The sequence below is a fragment of the Astatotilapia calliptera genome, chromosome 19, assembly GCF_900246225.1.
Source record: "Astatotilapia calliptera chromosome 19, fAstCal1.2, whole genome shotgun sequence".
NCBI lineage: Eukaryota > Metazoa > Chordata > Actinopteri > Cichliformes > Cichlidae > Astatotilapia > Astatotilapia calliptera.
In genome coordinates, this window is record NC_039320.1 from 11,435,099 (window position 1) to 11,452,718 (window position 17,620).

A 17,620-nucleotide genomic window follows, 5' to 3' on the forward strand; every position below is an offset into this window, starting at 1 on the left:
ACAGAGGTTAATGGTGGCATGGTAGTAGAGGAATTCATGGTGCCAGATTATTTTATCATTCCTTCTGTGCTGGCCGGGGACTTGCCCAAAGCCCCTCTCATTTGGTAAGGTTAAGTCCTGCCTCCAAACAGGAAATGTCATGTTATTCCTGTCATAGATGGTTAAATGAATCTTTTTATTATCCTTTTTGCCTTGGTTATGTCTCCCTGAGGCTCCGCAGCAGCAATTAAACGAGCAAACTGTACATCATTAGAACTTTAAGTATATGGTCATCAGTGAAGATGGCTTGGGTTGAGGTTCCACCGATTATTTTGGTCTTTTTTCCTTTTCTGAGCATAGATCAAAGATACTATTAGGTTGGGACATGTTGTATCCAGTTTTCCTACGCACTTAAAAATGAAAGCAAAACAGAAGCAAAATTGATATAAGACATGAAAGAAAGCAAACACTCAAAGTAAAATGGGAAATAAAAAGATATGAAAGAGCATGCACAAGAAAAACAAAAGAAATTGGTCAAGGAATAAACAAAATATGATATGAGACAGAGGGAGGGATAATTTCTAAATAATGAAAATAATAATAAACCAGACATAAACCCAAACAAGCTGTTCACTGGAAACAGTAACAATATGAGATGGTATACAGACAGAACTACTAGAATAAAACCGTACTTAAAAGAGGACTCCAAGAAGTAAAATAACAACAAAAATCTAAGCTGCACACTGGACCAGTCCAAAGGATCCCGACATGTATAATACAAAGATCCAGTAAATTCTTCATCATTGGGTTTAAACTTACTGCATATCATTTTGGGTCGAAAATTAGCTGACGTTGCTGAAAATATCAAATTTATTCACTCCCTAACAGGCCAGAGAAAAATATGTTCCATTTATTTTGACTTATAACATTTTCAGTCATACTTTTTCCCCTGTGCAGCTTACAGTGAATAGTAAAAACACGATCCAAATTTTAAAAAAGAAGAAAATGGAATAACCACAAGGACATGGTCAAATAAGACATAAAATACATAAGAGCGCACATCTGACAGCAAAAAGGTGTTCTCTGTCATCTGAACTCAACCGTGGCTTTTTTAATTCCTCCTGATGTTGTGTCGGCTTTGCGAACAATTTTTCTTATTAGTGCTTGTGCCTTGAGAATTGTGTGTTAATTGAGTTCAGGTAGCGGTGCTGTGAGGTAATTACAATGAATGCCAGCGTTTTCTAAATGAGCATCTGTTGCAACCTGCAAACTGAGCTTTCCACAAAAGGTCTCACAAAAATGCAGCACATGTAATAATAGGTAAAAAGGTGTTTTAAGCCAAGGGAAATAAGACTTGTTTGGCTGGATGGATTATTAGGAAGACAGCTTAATATTCAAACTGAAACAAAAATTAAGAAGTAAGGAAAAGAGACAGCAAAAGAGAGCAACGGAAGAATAAGAATATGAGTGTTTACATGCTAACACTGCAAACTAATGGTATAACCAGTGTGTGGCATCAGTGCCTGACTGTGTGTGTATGCGTGCCATTTTGTGTGAGAACGAGATAGAGAGATACAGACAGAGAGACAGCGTGTGTGCATGAGCTTTCAGAGCTCAAAATGTCAACATCATGGCATGAGGGCAGAGACACCCAAAGCTGTTTCTCTAATGCCAGCGAGATAATGCTAAGCCACAGGCTGTGTGTGCATGTGAAAGAGGTAAAACAGCTGTTTGAAAGGTCAGAATTTCTACAGAGAGACAGGCTACAAAGATGGGAGCAGATGGCCAGATGATGGAAGGAGTGAGGGAGTTAAAAAGGGAAGGACCAAGGCATAGTTGGATCAGTCTGTGCATGAAAGGGGAAGAGAAACGAAAATGTGGATCAAATGATGAGCAAGCTTTTATTTTCCCTAAATAGAAGCTTTCATTCTTTCATGTAACTTTCAGCACAAAACAGGTTCTTAAACTCTGTAAAACATTCATTGTTTTTTTTTTCTTCTTCTTCTTTTTTAACTAGAATCCAGTTTGAAGGAAAGTAAATCATTTCTATCTTATATCATACCCCACCCCTGGATTTGATGTTGCTTCTTGGTTTAGTGTGAATGAAATTTGAATCTGGCATTCAGCATAAGTATATACCCTTTTAATTAGCTGATGCATTAAAGTATCTTAAATGTCTTTATATTACCTGTATAGCTATTTTTATTTATTTATTTTTTAGAAAGAGGGGCAATACATATTAATGAACATTTTAACAAATGTAAATATCCCAGATTATAGCCTTGGGCTAATTTCAATCTGCAGACTCTCTGGCAGGTTGGTGTTAAACACAAGTTAGTAAAAACATACAGAGACACTATTTACAGGTCATGTGACAAGGACAAAAACAGTGATCACATTATACTAGAACAAACAATGACAAGGAGAGTGGACACAGAGGACAGTATAGATAACAATAACGGAAACACATCAATTATATTGCACAAACCCCAGTATTGTACATGCCCTGACCATCGTGATATTGCGTTCACCCATTGCACTAACAGTTGTTTCCCTTTTTGTAATACACTAACTCTTTTTCCCGTCCAATATAAAACATGATTATTAAACATGATTACATGTTTGTGTATCCCTCAGCCACCCTTTTAAGTGACTCTTAAAGATGGGTAGACTTGTACTTTCCCTCACTGACAGTGGAAGACTATTCCAGAAGCTCACTCCCTGATATGACAGAGCATTCTGTGAAAAGGTGGTCCGCCTGAGTGCCAGTTCACAATCACCTCTAACAGTGGCTCGAGTCAGTCGAGACCCGGCAACACTGCTAGACTTTTGTTTAATAAAATCACTCATTGGTGGAGGCGCCAGACCATGTATAACTTTGTATATTAGACAGGCAGATTTAAATAATTTGAAATTAGTAAAATTTAAAAAATTGTATTTTTCTAAAATTTGACAATGGTGATATGAAAAAGGTTTTTTATCTAATATTTTCAATGCTCTTTTCTTGCATACATCAATTGGCCCAATAGCAGCAGAGCTCGTATAGGACCAACTTGTAATACAATATTCAATATGAGCCAGTATCATAGAATGCAGGAATGTAATCGCTGCTGTGTCTGTTAATGATGTGAGGATATGTCTAAAGTTCTGTATATTAACATTTACAGTTTTCACTATTTTTTTTAATGTGTTTTTTAAAGGATAATTTAGAGTCTAGTAGCACTCCCAAATACTTAAATTCCTCAACATTAATTAATTCTTGTGCACCCAAGCAGACTTTTACTGCAGCCACGGTTGTTTTAGGTTTACTAAAAAACATTGATACGGTCTTTTTAAAATTAAGGCACAAGCATGAGTCATTCAGCCATTTTTGTAAATCATGTAATGCCAGTGAAAGCTGATGGGCTGCATCATCAGCAGTTTTGGCTTGCGTAAAAGTTACCGTATCATCCGCATGCATAATCGTGTCCACATTTTTGCACACATTAGGCAAGTCATTTACATAAAGTGAAAATAACAGGGGGCCTAGAATTGAACCCTGGGGGACACCTTGCGTACAGTAAAGATAGGGTGACTTGCTATTCTTTATTTGCACGCATTGTTTTCTATCTGATAGATAAGACTGTATCCATTTAATAGTGTGACTACTAAAGTTAAATGTCGACAGTCTAGACAAGAGCTTAAGATGATTCACAGTGTCAAACGCACGCTTGAAATCAAGAAAAACAGCCGCAACATAACTGCTCTTGTCTAAGTAAGATTTCACTCTCTCAACAAAAACACAAACAGCCATTTCAGTTGAATGAAGAGTGCGAAATCCGAATTGTATAGGGTGCAAACCCGGATTGGAGTCATTAAGATGTTTGATGATAGAGTTAGCAACCCACTTTTCTGCTATCTTTGAAAAGATAGGGAGTATGCTAATAGGTGGATAATTAGCAGGGTCTGTTTTATCACCCGATTTATAAATTGGTGTAACTTTTGCCACCTTCCAACTCAGAGGAACGATATTTCTTATATATTTCTTATATATTTTAAAAACTCATCTATTCAAAATAAGCAACACATGCATTCTTACTGTGCATGATTGTGATAGTCTAAAGTCTAAATTAAAAAACTTCCAAAACCAAATATGCTTTTATTTCAGATATTAGGAAAGAACTTATTTGCAGGAAAGGAATATCGTTTTGCAACTCTCTGGGCTGCTTACTAAAACTCTTGATTTTCCTCAGTAGGGATGGGTATCGAAAACCGGTTCTTGTTGAGAACCGGTTCCCACTGTTTCAATTCCTTGGAATCGTTTGCCATTTTTGCAAACGATTCCCTTATCGATTCCAGTCGCCCCGAATGACGTCACCACGTTGCGGAGCGTCATTTACCTGGCAGGAAACACGGCGCCTAAGCGGCTCAAACGCTCAAAAGTTTGATTATACTTTATGAGAACCGATGACAACAGGGCAACTTGCAAAGTAGATATTTCATTTAAGGGAGGAAACACTACGAATATGCAAAAGCATTTGCTCACAAAACACGCGATGACACGCGTTTTTAATTCCGCTCCGGACTCGTGACTCTCAACCCAGCAGCAGCGCTAACGTTTGCACGTCCTCTCCCGTTAATGCGGCAGGTAAATAATCAACTAACAGTGCATATTATGTTAGCGCAATCTGCCTTATTACAAGACCTGCCATTACTGTACATGTAGGTGACCATGATGAGAGACAGAGTCTGGCTCAGATGCTGGCAGTTCTCGCTGCAGTCTACCGGTAGCGTCTCCTTTCAGGCCAGGATAGACTAATGTCACCGAGCAGTGTCTAAGTTTGTGGTCAAAGGCTTGCACCCATTTGCCACAGCAGATGCCCCCGATTTTTGGTAAGTGAATGTGTATAATTGTGGGCAGGGACATTACTGGATATTCTTGTGTAATTGCCACAGAACAATTTATGTTATACTTTGTTATTGCTACAGAAGAATGTTGCAGCTTTAAGGCAGGGATGACTCCTGGAGTTGCTTTCTCACTGCATATGCTTTATTTCACAATCAGATCGATTCGATAACAAAAACATACAGCAGCTCCTCTCCTACTCCTAGCCCTTCGCTGCGGTGGAAAAAAGAACGACTTCAATCCCCTTCAAGGAACATACGTACAAAATAGTTTTCCTGATACACCAATGGGGCGTTCAATGCCATCTTGTAAATATGAGTACTCTGGCAGAGTAACAGTTCAAATGAAAAATACACCAGAACAAACAAGCAAACAAAAAAAGAAGTGTGGGGTACCTTTGAACCAATGAACAAAGTATAACAATTTATACTTTTTAACATAACCCGACCCCGTCAATATGTGATATGTCTCACAAGAATATTTATTTTATTATTTTACATTTACAATTTTTTTTTCCTGGGGACCCTGTGACACCCCATTGAAGAGCTGTAGGCTGGATCTCTCAAGATCTCACTATTGGGTTTGTAAGGCCATGTTACTCCTAAATTTCTATCTTGTTCAAAGAGAAGATATAAAACAAAGCTCTGAGCTAATCGACCTTAGTGTTCTCCTTTTTTAAAAAAAAAAAAAAGAATCGATAAGAGAATCGATAAAGAATCGAATCGTTAAACAGAATCGAAAATGGAACCGGAATCGTTAAAATCTTATCAATACCCATCCCTATTCCTCAGTCACACCATATTGTGTGGCCGCCAAGACTCCACACCACCTCAGGTGTCGTCTGGCCTTTCATAATCCCACAGAGGGCAGAGCGACAATTTGGACGAAACTGTGTGACGGACAGCCAAAACCAGACACTCCCAAATGTGTGACTCCCACGAAAACTTTGAATGGATCAGCTTTGCTGTTTGCCTAACATGCGTGGGATATAAGGGTGGTAAAGTGTTTCCTCATGCTTCTGTTTAAAAAAAAAAAAAAAAAGGATAGGGAGTAAAATCGGTACCTAGGAAGTTTCTAAGGTGGGTGCGAATCTGTGTTAAATGAAGCGAAGGGTAAAATAACTGAAATCTGTCCATGACCTTTTCAGGGGAGATAAACTCTTGACAAATGCCACCCTGAGTCCAGCATACTAGTGTGTCTGTTTACACGCTTGCATAACTTGTGTGTTCTTCTGTCCGTGCACAGCCAAACTCTAATCCCTAATGTCCTGGACATTGCATCATTAACAGCAGGTGCTCTTAATTATATTTTCATGATTGCCGGCCCATTTGTAAACCCCTGTCTTACTCTAATGTATTAGAAAAATGACCTCATAAACAATTAGTGAGAGTAATGAGATTACATAACCAGCTCCACTGAGGTCTCTGTGCTATATTCAGCACAATGCCACAGAAAGAGTGACTATTTGGCCACAGATTCTGGGAAATAATCCAATCAGTGTAGCTTTTTCACCTTGACACACACGTGCATGCTATGGGAATGAATGGAAAACAATTTTATTGAATCTGATATAGTGTCTCTTCATCTGTGATCAGAGATAATATAAAACTCATGACAATATTGCAACAAATTGCCAAACATCCCTGCAAGTTAATTATTAGTGTGTTGTAGCTGTATGTTTCTTGTAGGTTTAATCTCATGTTTTCATAACCTGTCTTTCTTATGATGCTTATTTCACCTTTTTATTCTAGGAGGCTTAAATGTTCTACTGCAGGGATCTTAGAGAGATAGAGGGGAGGCCACAGCAGCTACCTGGCCCTGCTTAAACACAATGTATGAGACGGTTAGTAGGATGCCTTCTATTGTGCCTCATGTGCTAATGGACTCACGCAGTGGAGAAAACCAGGCCCCGCTGGATGCTATGGCCTCTGAAGGCTGTGGTTCAACAGTCTCTACATCTACGGTAGCTACCTGCTGACCAGCAAGTGAGGAGGAGAATGAGGAAAAGTCAACAGCAGAGGTGGAGATAAGTGTGAAACAGGGGGGATGGTGAATCTGGATTTTAGCCTCTGCCTAACCTTCAAAAATATGGAAAACAGAGTTTTGCAGAAGCTACAGCAGGAGGCAGAAAAGGAAGGTAAGCACTTTGTGCAGCCCTACAGAGACTTTCTGCACCTTCTTCACAAGAGTTAACTTTAAATTAGATTCATTAATTAATCCTCCATTTTTCTTTCAGCAGATATCAGCTAAAGCTTCAATTTATTACACTGTATGAAGTCTCATAACAGGGCTGGTAATGAAGTTATTTGGGGTAATCCCTGTTAATATTTTCATCAGAAATAAATGCTGAACAAATTAATTAATGTCTGTGTTCCTATCTCTGAGTCTGTAAGATTGCAGTTTACAAACTGTCCCACTAGAAGCGATTTCCTTGAAGTGGCTTTTTGTGCCTAAAAAACAAAAACAAACATTCACAAACACCAGGCTCCACTAAAAACCATTCCACTGATAAATAAGCTTGATAAACACTATAAGAAGATTACACACATCAAATAAATACATCTGCACAAAAAAAGGAAAAAAACTAAAAAATGATGCATAAATACTGTAATACCGTACTACAAGTCAAACGTTTTGACACAGGAGTGGGCTTTGACACAGTGCTAATCAAATCTGCTTCAACCTCCTAAGACCCAAACTCTTTCATGGCATGCATTTTTCAATTTCTCTTTGCTATTTGGGCTCATTGGGACCTGATGAATGTAAAAACAAAGAACTATGTGATTTATTTTTTTGACCTGATTTTTGTTTCAGAGAAAAACGAGGTCCACATATGAGGACATTCGCTTTAAATTTTGATAGAACAGTGGCAGTATAATGTCCTCGTAAGTGGATATCAGGCCTTTGTAGAGAAAACTTAGTATTTTGGTCTAGACAACCCTAAAATGTGATGTCCACATATGTGGACACCAGGTCCTAGGAGGTTAATAAAAAAAACTACAGTCCAAACGGGCATTGGGGCAACAGGGGCAGATACCTGAATTAGGAAATATCTATGTAACAAAGCTTTAAGTTCATTAACGTCAATATGTGAGTGTCTAGAAGCAACAGAGGTAGGCAACAATATTTCTTTGTGTTACATGCATATTTAATCAGGCTGGCTGATTCCAATCAGCAATTCCAATATACTCACTACAGATCACAATGTTGTCTGCAATCATCGTAGTCCACAGAGCCTCCTGCCTAACTTCATCTGTCAACCTGTTCATTCACCGAAATGGGAGATGGGGTTCAGAGCCACTCCCTGATGTAATATCACCCCCACCTTGACCCCATCTGTCAGCCCTACTACACAATTCACCACTGTCTTGCTACCCTCATACGCGTCCTCCACCAACCTCACATACTTCTCTGCCACTCCTGTTTCCTCATGCACTACAACAGTTCCTCTCTTGGCATCCTGTAACACGCTATCCCTAGATCCAGCAAGGCATAGCCCAGCTCCTTCTGACATTCTCTATACTTCTCCATCAACACTCTCAAAGCAGGAAACGCAATTGTCTATAACTGTATGAAGCTGCTGTTCACCTGAATGGTGTATAAAATATTTTACCAATAGATATCTTGCAGATTGCAGTCACCTGAGGTCTGTTTTCTTACCAAGTGTGAAATCCTCGCTACGATGGCTGCTATAGGACAAGCATGTTTTAGTCAGCCAAAAAATTAAAAAAACAACAAAATTAGACTTTACCCCATAACACCCATGGCCAGACATCTCAGCTGTTAATGCCAGGTAAGAAGCATCCACCTTAGAAGAGGCTTTAAAATTTCGTAAAAGAAGTGTGATCCAGGTCAATGAGTCAGAGTTTTTGAGGAAATACACTCAGTGAATAAACTCTCATAATATGAGAATCTAATCAAACTGTTTGGCATGGCAGATTCCACAAACCAAAAATACATTAATTATTCATTTATTAGAATGCATAAATTTTATTCAATGTTTATTTATGAGTTTAGTATCTTTTTTTCTATCATTAACCTCACAAACTTACTGATTGTACCTTTAACGTAGCTTCAACAACTCTTTCCCATATTTTCATGGCATTTCTCTTTAACTTTATTCATCTATAGTTACTACAACTCTGCACATTACCCTTGTTCCTAAAAATTGGTATCAGTACACATCTTCTCCATTCCTCAGGCATTCTCCCACTCTCCAAGATTGTGTTTTACTTTCTGGTTAAAAGTTCACTGTCTTCTTAAACATCTCCATACCTCCACAGGTATGTCATCTTGGCAAACTGCCTTTCAGGGTTAAAGCTATGAATTTTAATATGTTACCAAGAACACATCAGCAGTATCATGTGGTGATAACAACAGAAAGGCTGTCAGTTGAGGATAAATAAAAACTTTGAGAGTACACAAGTGCAACAAGTGAATGATGATGAAAAACAGCAAAATAAACTTGAAATGTCAAGGTGTCCCTTTAGGGGAATACTGGTTTTTGATTATTTGAATGTCTCATTAATCATACAGCATATGGCTATCAGCACCTTTTGTTTTCATTGCAGAATCTTAACCAGTGCAACCAAGCCTGTGTAGAAACTTTTTATTCCCACACATGAAAAATGGCCAGAGACAAATTGTAAGCAGAGTGAAATGCAAAATGTCAATCGTCCCTCCCAGGAAAATACTGCACTGTATTCATTTGAAGGACTCATCACTCAAAATGAAGCATTCTGAGGAGCTGTACAGTTCCCTGTATGTCTTTTTTTGGCATTTACAGTCAATCTGGTGACATTTAGAATTTGAACTTTTAAAAAAAGTTTGCGACCATGTGATGCTTCTTTTGTTAAAATTTCTTTGACAATCAGTTCAGTGCTTTGCCAAACCCAGATGTTCATACGCTGCTCTTGCCTTGAGTCACAGGGCATAAAATACTATTAAAAGACAGACAGAGAGGAACCACAAAAATGGGCACCTGTTAAATGATGGTTGATCTAATACATTTTTGGTTCAATTGCATCATCATTAATAACTGCAACCCAGTATCATGGCAAAACATGCAATAGACCACTGTGACCATTTCACATTTCACTAAAGCAGAAATGGCAATACCAGTAGGAGGAGATAATATATTCCAAGTGACCAAGGAAGGTATGAAGTAGCTTCCAGGGTCCTTCGATGGTAGAAAGGATTTAGCCTGGTAGTTAAAATGCATTTACATGTAAATGTGTTATTAAACTCTTTCCCATGATTATTTTCATGTTGGCTTGAAATGAAATCTCTCTCTCTCTCTGCTGTTATTGCAGTTTCTGCATGCATGTTCATTTCACATTTTGCAGAGGCAAAGCTGCAGAAGAGGAGAGAATCACATGCCACAGTATGGTTGCAAATGTTTCAATAAATTCCTCCACCATTTTTGAGTTTTCCTGGCAAAAACTAAAAACTAAAAACTTAAGGAGTTTTTATTGTTTACTACAGTCAAGCGCCACAATTCTGGGCATCTTTGGGTCGCAGTAGCTTGAAGATGTTGCAGCTGAATCCACATCGTCACAGAGGCACAGATAATACTGGGCCAGTGTGAATAATCCCTTAGAGGACTGCTAGTCCCTGCAGTGTGCTTTCCCATCACATCAGAGATCTCTCGAATACTCAGATGGCATCGGAGTGACAAGTGTTAGCAGGGTGTTTGACGTTTGTCTCGATGTTTCATGTCAGCTTTGAGACAGAGCAGTTCAAGGGTGCCACGTCAAAACGCAACCGTCACTTCAGGTTAAAATGTTTAGCCATTTGCAGTTCTTCAAAATGCCCGTGAAATACCACCAAACACAGGATGCTCAACATACTTATTTGTGTGCGTAGGTGTGTGTGCGTGCGTGCGTGTGTGTTAACAGGTCTCTACTGAATCGTTTGTAGATTATCTGGTGCTAATCTGTATGTTGATTTGTTTCTTGACTGATCCATCAATAAAGTCTGACTGATTGCACTGTTAATCCACATCACACACACACACACACACACACACACACACACACACACACACACACACACACACACACACCCTTCTCCAGACTGATATCGCTGATAAAAAAAACAAAACAGCTTAACACCTGATTAAACTCTACTACGCAAAGACCTGCACACACTGACACACATACACGATCATTTGCATCAGGGTGACACGCAGAGACAATAGGTGACTCCTGGTTACTATAGCAACAGGCAGGTGATAATTCTCTTGAAGGTTTGTTTTGGGGTTTTTTCCTCTTCTCATTAATTCTTACTGCTTTTCATCTTTCTTATCCTTTCACTCTCATTTCTTCTTCTGGTCACTTTCCTTTAGCTCCTCTTTCCCTTTCGTGTCCTCTCTTTCTTCTTCTCTTCTTTTGCTATTCATCTCTCATCTGCGATGTAGTCTTCTTTGCCTTCTCATCACATTATTTTACCTGTTTTCTTCAGCCCCTTACTCATCACTGCACCTCCCTTTTCTTTTCTTCCTCCATGCTTCTTCATTCTGTCCTTACCTTATTTTCTCCTCCTCTAATTCGCTCTCACCTGTTTTGCCCTTACCCCCCACCTTTCCTTTGCTTCTCCTCTCCTTCACCTTACCATTTTCTATTGCTATGATTATCATCTTCCTCTTATGCTATTATTTTTCTTCTCCTCTCCTCTCCTCAGCAATAACCTAGCATAGTTGTGTTTTCCCATTCCAAATACTGTCACCTTGCATTACCACAGAGGTTCTCCTCACCATCCCTGCGGATTATTTATGTGCACTGGCCCCTATATGTGTGTGCTCCTTCCTCCCTCCACCACCACATGCTCCATACAGCTGCAAAGAGCTCAGGCATTGATATTCAGGCCCTCCAGGCATTTGGTGCAGAAGATATTTGGTGGAATATTGTGTTTAACGTTTATTTTCTATCTGTATTTATTTATTCTTTAGGTGATGGGATTCAGCAGAAATTCATTCAGCGGTAATATTTACGCCCTGAGGCATTCTTAAGAGTTGTTCTCAGATACTGGAGCAATATTGTGGCCTTTTTTCTTTGTTTGGGACAGTGCTCATCTGGCATCCTGCCTTCAAGCCCTTGTATAATCAAATAACTGTAGCGAAAGTAAATATGGCCTGTCGTATACGCAGTGGCTGCTGCTTCACTTTCAAATAGCCTTTCTGGCCTTGTGTTTATGTACGCTTTATATTATACTCAACTAGTGTTTGTAGTTTTTATTTCACCAGAGTTATTGTCCCATTTTGTGTGGTCTTGTGAGGTTAGAAAGATTTATCTGACCTATACTGCCCTCCCACCCCCAGGCAACTATTGTCCAGTCAAAATCACCCACATCTGATGTGAATAAAATTCTTAATGAGTGTATCAGATGTAAAAGAAAGCAATCTGGGGCAGAGTGGGAGTAAATGAATCAGAAGGTCTGGGAAATCTACAATTAAAGCTGACTCAGAGTGCGATCACAAATGTTTCCATTTTTAGCTTTTTTGAAATTACTGTATTTTCACTGGGTGTATCTGGAGCTTGCTACACAGCTTCTGAAGCCACCCTGCCGAGGTTTCCTGTAGCAGCAATACCTCTGGGTTATTCAAATTCATTCCCAGGGCATCAAATACTAATGCACATACAGTGAGTTGAGATTGAGAATGCCTGAACACCTTCATGAACTGAAGCAAAGCTGTATTCTTGGATTTTACTCAATCAATGATCATTTTAAATAAGATAAGGCTGTGTGCTTTTTGTCAGCATTTTGTCTTTGTTCTCAAGGTCTTCAAGCACATTTTTGACTGCTATAAGTTCATAAGTCCAATAAACTGTTTTAGTGCCTCTGCTGTAACTGCAGATCGTACAGATCAGTATTTCTGTTTGATTTTTCTCCATGCTCTCACAAATGCATGCTCAGTTTTTTATATTAGTCATCTTAATCAGGTTTGAAATTATAATGATGTCAAATATATCACATTATCACTGAAATTAATTTTATTTACAAGCAAAATGCATCAAGAGCACTTTATACAGTGCAGCCACAGACTTTTTATAAAATATATACATAGCCACCTTGATATCATCATTGCTTAGTGGGCTGATTTTGTTTGTTTGTTTGTTTGTTCGTTCGTTCGTTCGTTCGTTCGTTCGTTCATTGGCTCCACATCAACTTTATTGATGACACACTGTTTTTTGCTAGATTTAGGTAAGTTAGCCAATTAGTGCTTTGCAGATTTTGGATCAATCCTATTACGCTAGTATTGATCCAATTCCAATACCAGGCTAGGTATCAATACTATTAATATTTAGATCAATCCGTCCACCTCTAGAGCCCATATTTAGACCAAGTTGGTACAACAACAACAACAACAACAACAACAAGAAACTTTATTTATATAGCACATTTAAAAACCAGTGGTGTACCAAAGTGCTTAACATGCAAGAGGGTAAGATGAAGTAACAGGGAAGGGTGGGCTATGGCAAGGTACCAAAACGTGCTAGCAGGTTGAGTGGCGTTAAAACACACGAAGGCAAAAGAATTGCATATAAAAGCATAAAAGAAGGCGAAGTGTAGAGGATAAAAATTTTTAAAAAAAAATTAAAAATGAATTAAAAGCCATAGATAAGAATAAGCGTTAAGCTAACTATCAAGCAAGCGTTAACTGGTAGAAAAGGCGAGGCTAAATAAGTGAGTTTTTAACCGCGATTTGAAGGAATGGATGGAATCAGACTCGCATATAGCGATGGGGAGGTTATTCCATAAATCGGGTGCAGCCATGGCAAACGCGCGGTCACCTCTAGTCTTCAGCCGAGATCTCGGCAGTACCAAGAGTGACTGGGAAGATGATCTTAATGCTCTAGTAGGGGTATATGATCTAAGTAGCTCAATGAGGTAGCTTGACGCTATATTGTTAATAATTCGGAAGGTAAGCAGCAGGATTTTGAATTGAATGCGTACTTAACGGGAAGCCAATGCAGATCAGCAAGGACAGGGGTAATAGAGACACGCCGCCCACTACCAGTAAGGAGACGAGCAGCTGCGTTCTGAACAGCAGCTGCGTTCTGGTAAAGCGCTAAGGTATCGGACAAAAGCTTGGTCTCTTTAAACCAGTGGAAAACTAACTGCAACTTTTGCACTTTACAAGCCGGGAAGTTCTCCCTTGGGTTTGAGGAGCAAATAAGGCTGTTAGAAATTTTACTATGTCTAGTTAAACCTGTTTGATGTGTTGCTTATGACTGCTCATGTGTCTGTTTTTCTCACTTAAATTGTTGTTGTTGTAAGAGGAAATAGTTTGTAATAATATGTAGAAATGGTTCTGCTTCTTTTGTTGTACTTCAGCATTTTTATATTTTGTTTTATTGATGAACATTAATCTTTTTCTTCTAAAAATCATGGGGTTGTAAAAGTGTTTTCTTGGATGTTAAAACCTTATTCTAATATTGGTCTTGACTTTGCCCACAAGGAGAACAGTGAATATTTCAGAAGTGATAACATTCATCGATTGCAGGGCTCCTACTGTGACCTCAATATTGATCATTTTAATATGAGAGAAAATGATGTTTCTAGCCTTGTACGGAGGTCTATGTCTTATGTTTTGCTTTGTTTGGAAACGTGTAATATTTTATGGCATGGTATGGATGCAGCTGTCATGTTTTATAGAGGTGTTTTACAACCAGTGTCAAATATGAAACATAGCCGCATGCAGAATTAGTCTAGGGAATACAAAGGCAGTGAAGATGGAGGAATGATGTTATGTAAGTGGAAGAAGAAAAATTCTATTTACAGTTCTATCTTTCCCCAGATGAACATCCAACGTTACCCTTTTCAACAAATTTGATCAGAATCAATCATTTGTTTCCTTACCCCAATTTGACGACTCAGAGCAAGCAAGAGTGCAGTACGTATTATTCATCTGCCTGTAGTCACATTACACATCAATATGCAATCGTCGTCTGGTGCCCGAGGAGGCTGACTTTTGCATCTTGTGGTTATTTTACCATTTCTTTCAGCTTTGGTGCTTCTTTGGATATGGCCCGGATGTTATCTAAGAAGCTGCTGACAAAAGTCAGCAAGGACAAACCCGACATTAAACTTTCAGCAGAGGAGAGAAAACACTTCGGCAGTGATTCAGTTTAATGTTGTTCTGTTCGAGCTCTCCTCCAGACATATTTCAGTTAAATTATTCTGTAATAATGTCACACACACACACACACACACACACTGATTCATTGATTATATCATGTCTCCTGCAGTCATGTTTCAGTCAAATGTTCACTCTCTAATAGTGTAGCTGGCCTACTTATGGCCTGATTGAAACCTAATGAAATCTTTTAATGAGCAGTCTCTGTGTGACAGCCTCTGGAGGGCGAGGCTGAATCCACACACCACTTTGGTTGTGTGTCTGTGCATGTAACTCGAGCATACTGCCAGAAGTGAAGTTATTTGTGCAGTGATATGCTGTGCATATATGAGCCCCTGAGTGTATGTACGAGTCTGCGTGTGTGTGTGCGTGTGTGTGTGTGTGTCTAGTTGTATGAGCATCTAGTTTCTTTAAAAGGCCTGTTTTCTGTCACTGAAGCCTGGTAGGGATTCGGAGCAGAGCCAAGAGCCCCACAACACCCAAGACAGGATTAGTTCAACTTGAAGAGAATAATTAAAATATATATTTTTTGTCAATTTTAATCTGTTTCTCTCCATCAGCCCTGTTCTCTGCTTTGCATGCGACTCGAGTTTAAGATGTTTCTTCCCTGCCCCCATCCACCTCCCCGCCTTTCCTCCTCCCCGCTTCCCTGCATGTAATTTTAGTTTTTTAAAATGTTTTCTCTGTCTCCACTTTCCCGTGGAGAGCAGGAGCACATAAGTAAAGAAGCTCTTATCCTCGCGCCGACGAGTAGATAAGAATAGGAATTACAGAGGCATTCACCAGAGAGAGAGAGAGAAATGGAGGAGGGAGGTAGTAGAAAGAGAGGGATTGAGTGATCCAGACAGGAGGTAGGGAGGGTAAGAGAAGGTGAGATGGAAAGAGAAGGAGAGGTGGAGAGGGGGGGACAACAGAGGAGAATACACAGAGCTGCACACAAAGACAGCAACACACGAGCTATGGCGCTTTGGGCTCGCTTGTGAATTTACTGAATTTCTTGTGTCTTTTTTTTTTTTTTTTTTTACCCTGTTCTGTCTCTCTGCTGGAAGTTTATAGAAGCATGACTGATAACAGGGAACTTCTTAGATGGTTCATTCAAGGACAGGGCCAAGTTTTCATATAGGCACTGAATACACAGGATGTGATGAAACTTTCCCTCATGCAATAACAAGCAAATGTCAGAGACAGAAATAAAAACAAAGCCAATCATCTCTGAGGTCCCTGCAGACTCTAATGATGAAACTGGGTAATGTAACAACTTCGGCATCATAAAATGTGGCTGCAGATGGGGGGAAAATGCTAATTAATTGAATTTGTTTCAATTTAATTCAATAATCTTATTGTCCCGGAAGGGAAATTTGATGGTTCCTGCCAGTGAATGTGTTTTAGATGTAGCCTCTAGACTCTGCATCTGATTGTAGTTGCTACACATGAACTACCACCCTTTGCAATATGTAATGCTTTTGCTAACCTTAAGGACAAGGAAAGCTCCCTGTGTAACAGAATTCATTATTGTGCTTAGAGTGAAACAAAAGAACGAATGCAACAAATGAAAGCTGCCATTTATTTTCTTTATAGTCAAGCCATACTAGCAATGGTGTCACGGCTCAACGGCACGAGGGAACAGGGATGGACACAGGCGCAGAAACCAACCCGGAAGCGAGGTGACAGAAAACAAATGATTTATTTCCGCCCACAGGGAAAACAAAGGTGAAACACAAGGCGACGCCACCACACTAGTGGCGCGTAGGATTCGTCTGAGAAAATGAGGGCGACCTAGACACCTCTAGGAGACGGCTGAACAGCGGGGACAGCGGGGAGGTAGAAACAGGACTAGGTAGGGGCCGGGGCACTGGAACAAGAGGAGATCACGATCAGAGGGATCCAGCAGACAACCAATAATCCTCCGCAGTTGAATTGAATTGCCTTACTTGGTTTCAGATGGAGGGGACAGGTGGAGCGGAAAACCCGGAAGCGGTCGAGGCGTGGGGAGGCAGGCAGGTGAGCAGTGGGTCGGCAGGCCACGTTGTGTGAGCAGCTGGCGGATGGTGTGAAGAGTACTCAAATGCAAAGCACGGAAGCAGCATGAAAAGTCAACATGTGTGGAGAAGAGGGGCTTAAACAGAAGGCTGTACACTCAGTGATTAACAGCAGGTGAAATTAAATCAGACAGACAAAACAGAAATAAAAGACAGTTCTAGAATCTTTTTTCCTAATCACTTTTCCTTAACCTCTATGGAAAACATGAGGTCAAGGAAAGATGTAAAGGGGACTTAGGAAGAGAGAGGTGCGCTGTAAAGAGAATCCGGCAGCACTGAGTCTAGGGACTGCAGATGTCTGCCATATTTAAACTACAATGTCCACAAAATGAAGTACAAAATGCAGTTCTTAATCACTGCATGCATGTTTTTATAGTCTATGATCTTTCTTAATCCCAAAAGTACATAGGTTGGCATTTTAAAGAAAAGGGACTATTTTATTTTTTATCTATATGTTTCAGTTGAGTCAGGTCATTTGTATATAGACTATTAAATTGTCCTGGTATACAGACAATGCACAAATATATATGTGTGTCACACTGACTATAATCTCCAATATTATAGCTTGTGTCTCTGATA

General features: G+C 39.5%; 1 long non-coding RNA gene across 1 annotated transcript; it reads left to right on the forward strand.

The window, feature by feature from the left end:
* The first annotated feature begins 4,817 nt into the window (after positions 1-4,817).
* LOC113012321 (uncharacterized) lies at positions 4,818-17,040 on the forward strand. Its single transcript, XR_003270681.1, has 3 exons — positions 4,818-4,851; positions 6,616-7,001; positions 16,944-17,040. It is a non-coding gene; the product is annotated as an uncharacterized LOC113012321 (long non-coding RNA).
* Positions 17,041-17,620: the final 580 nt, after the last annotated feature.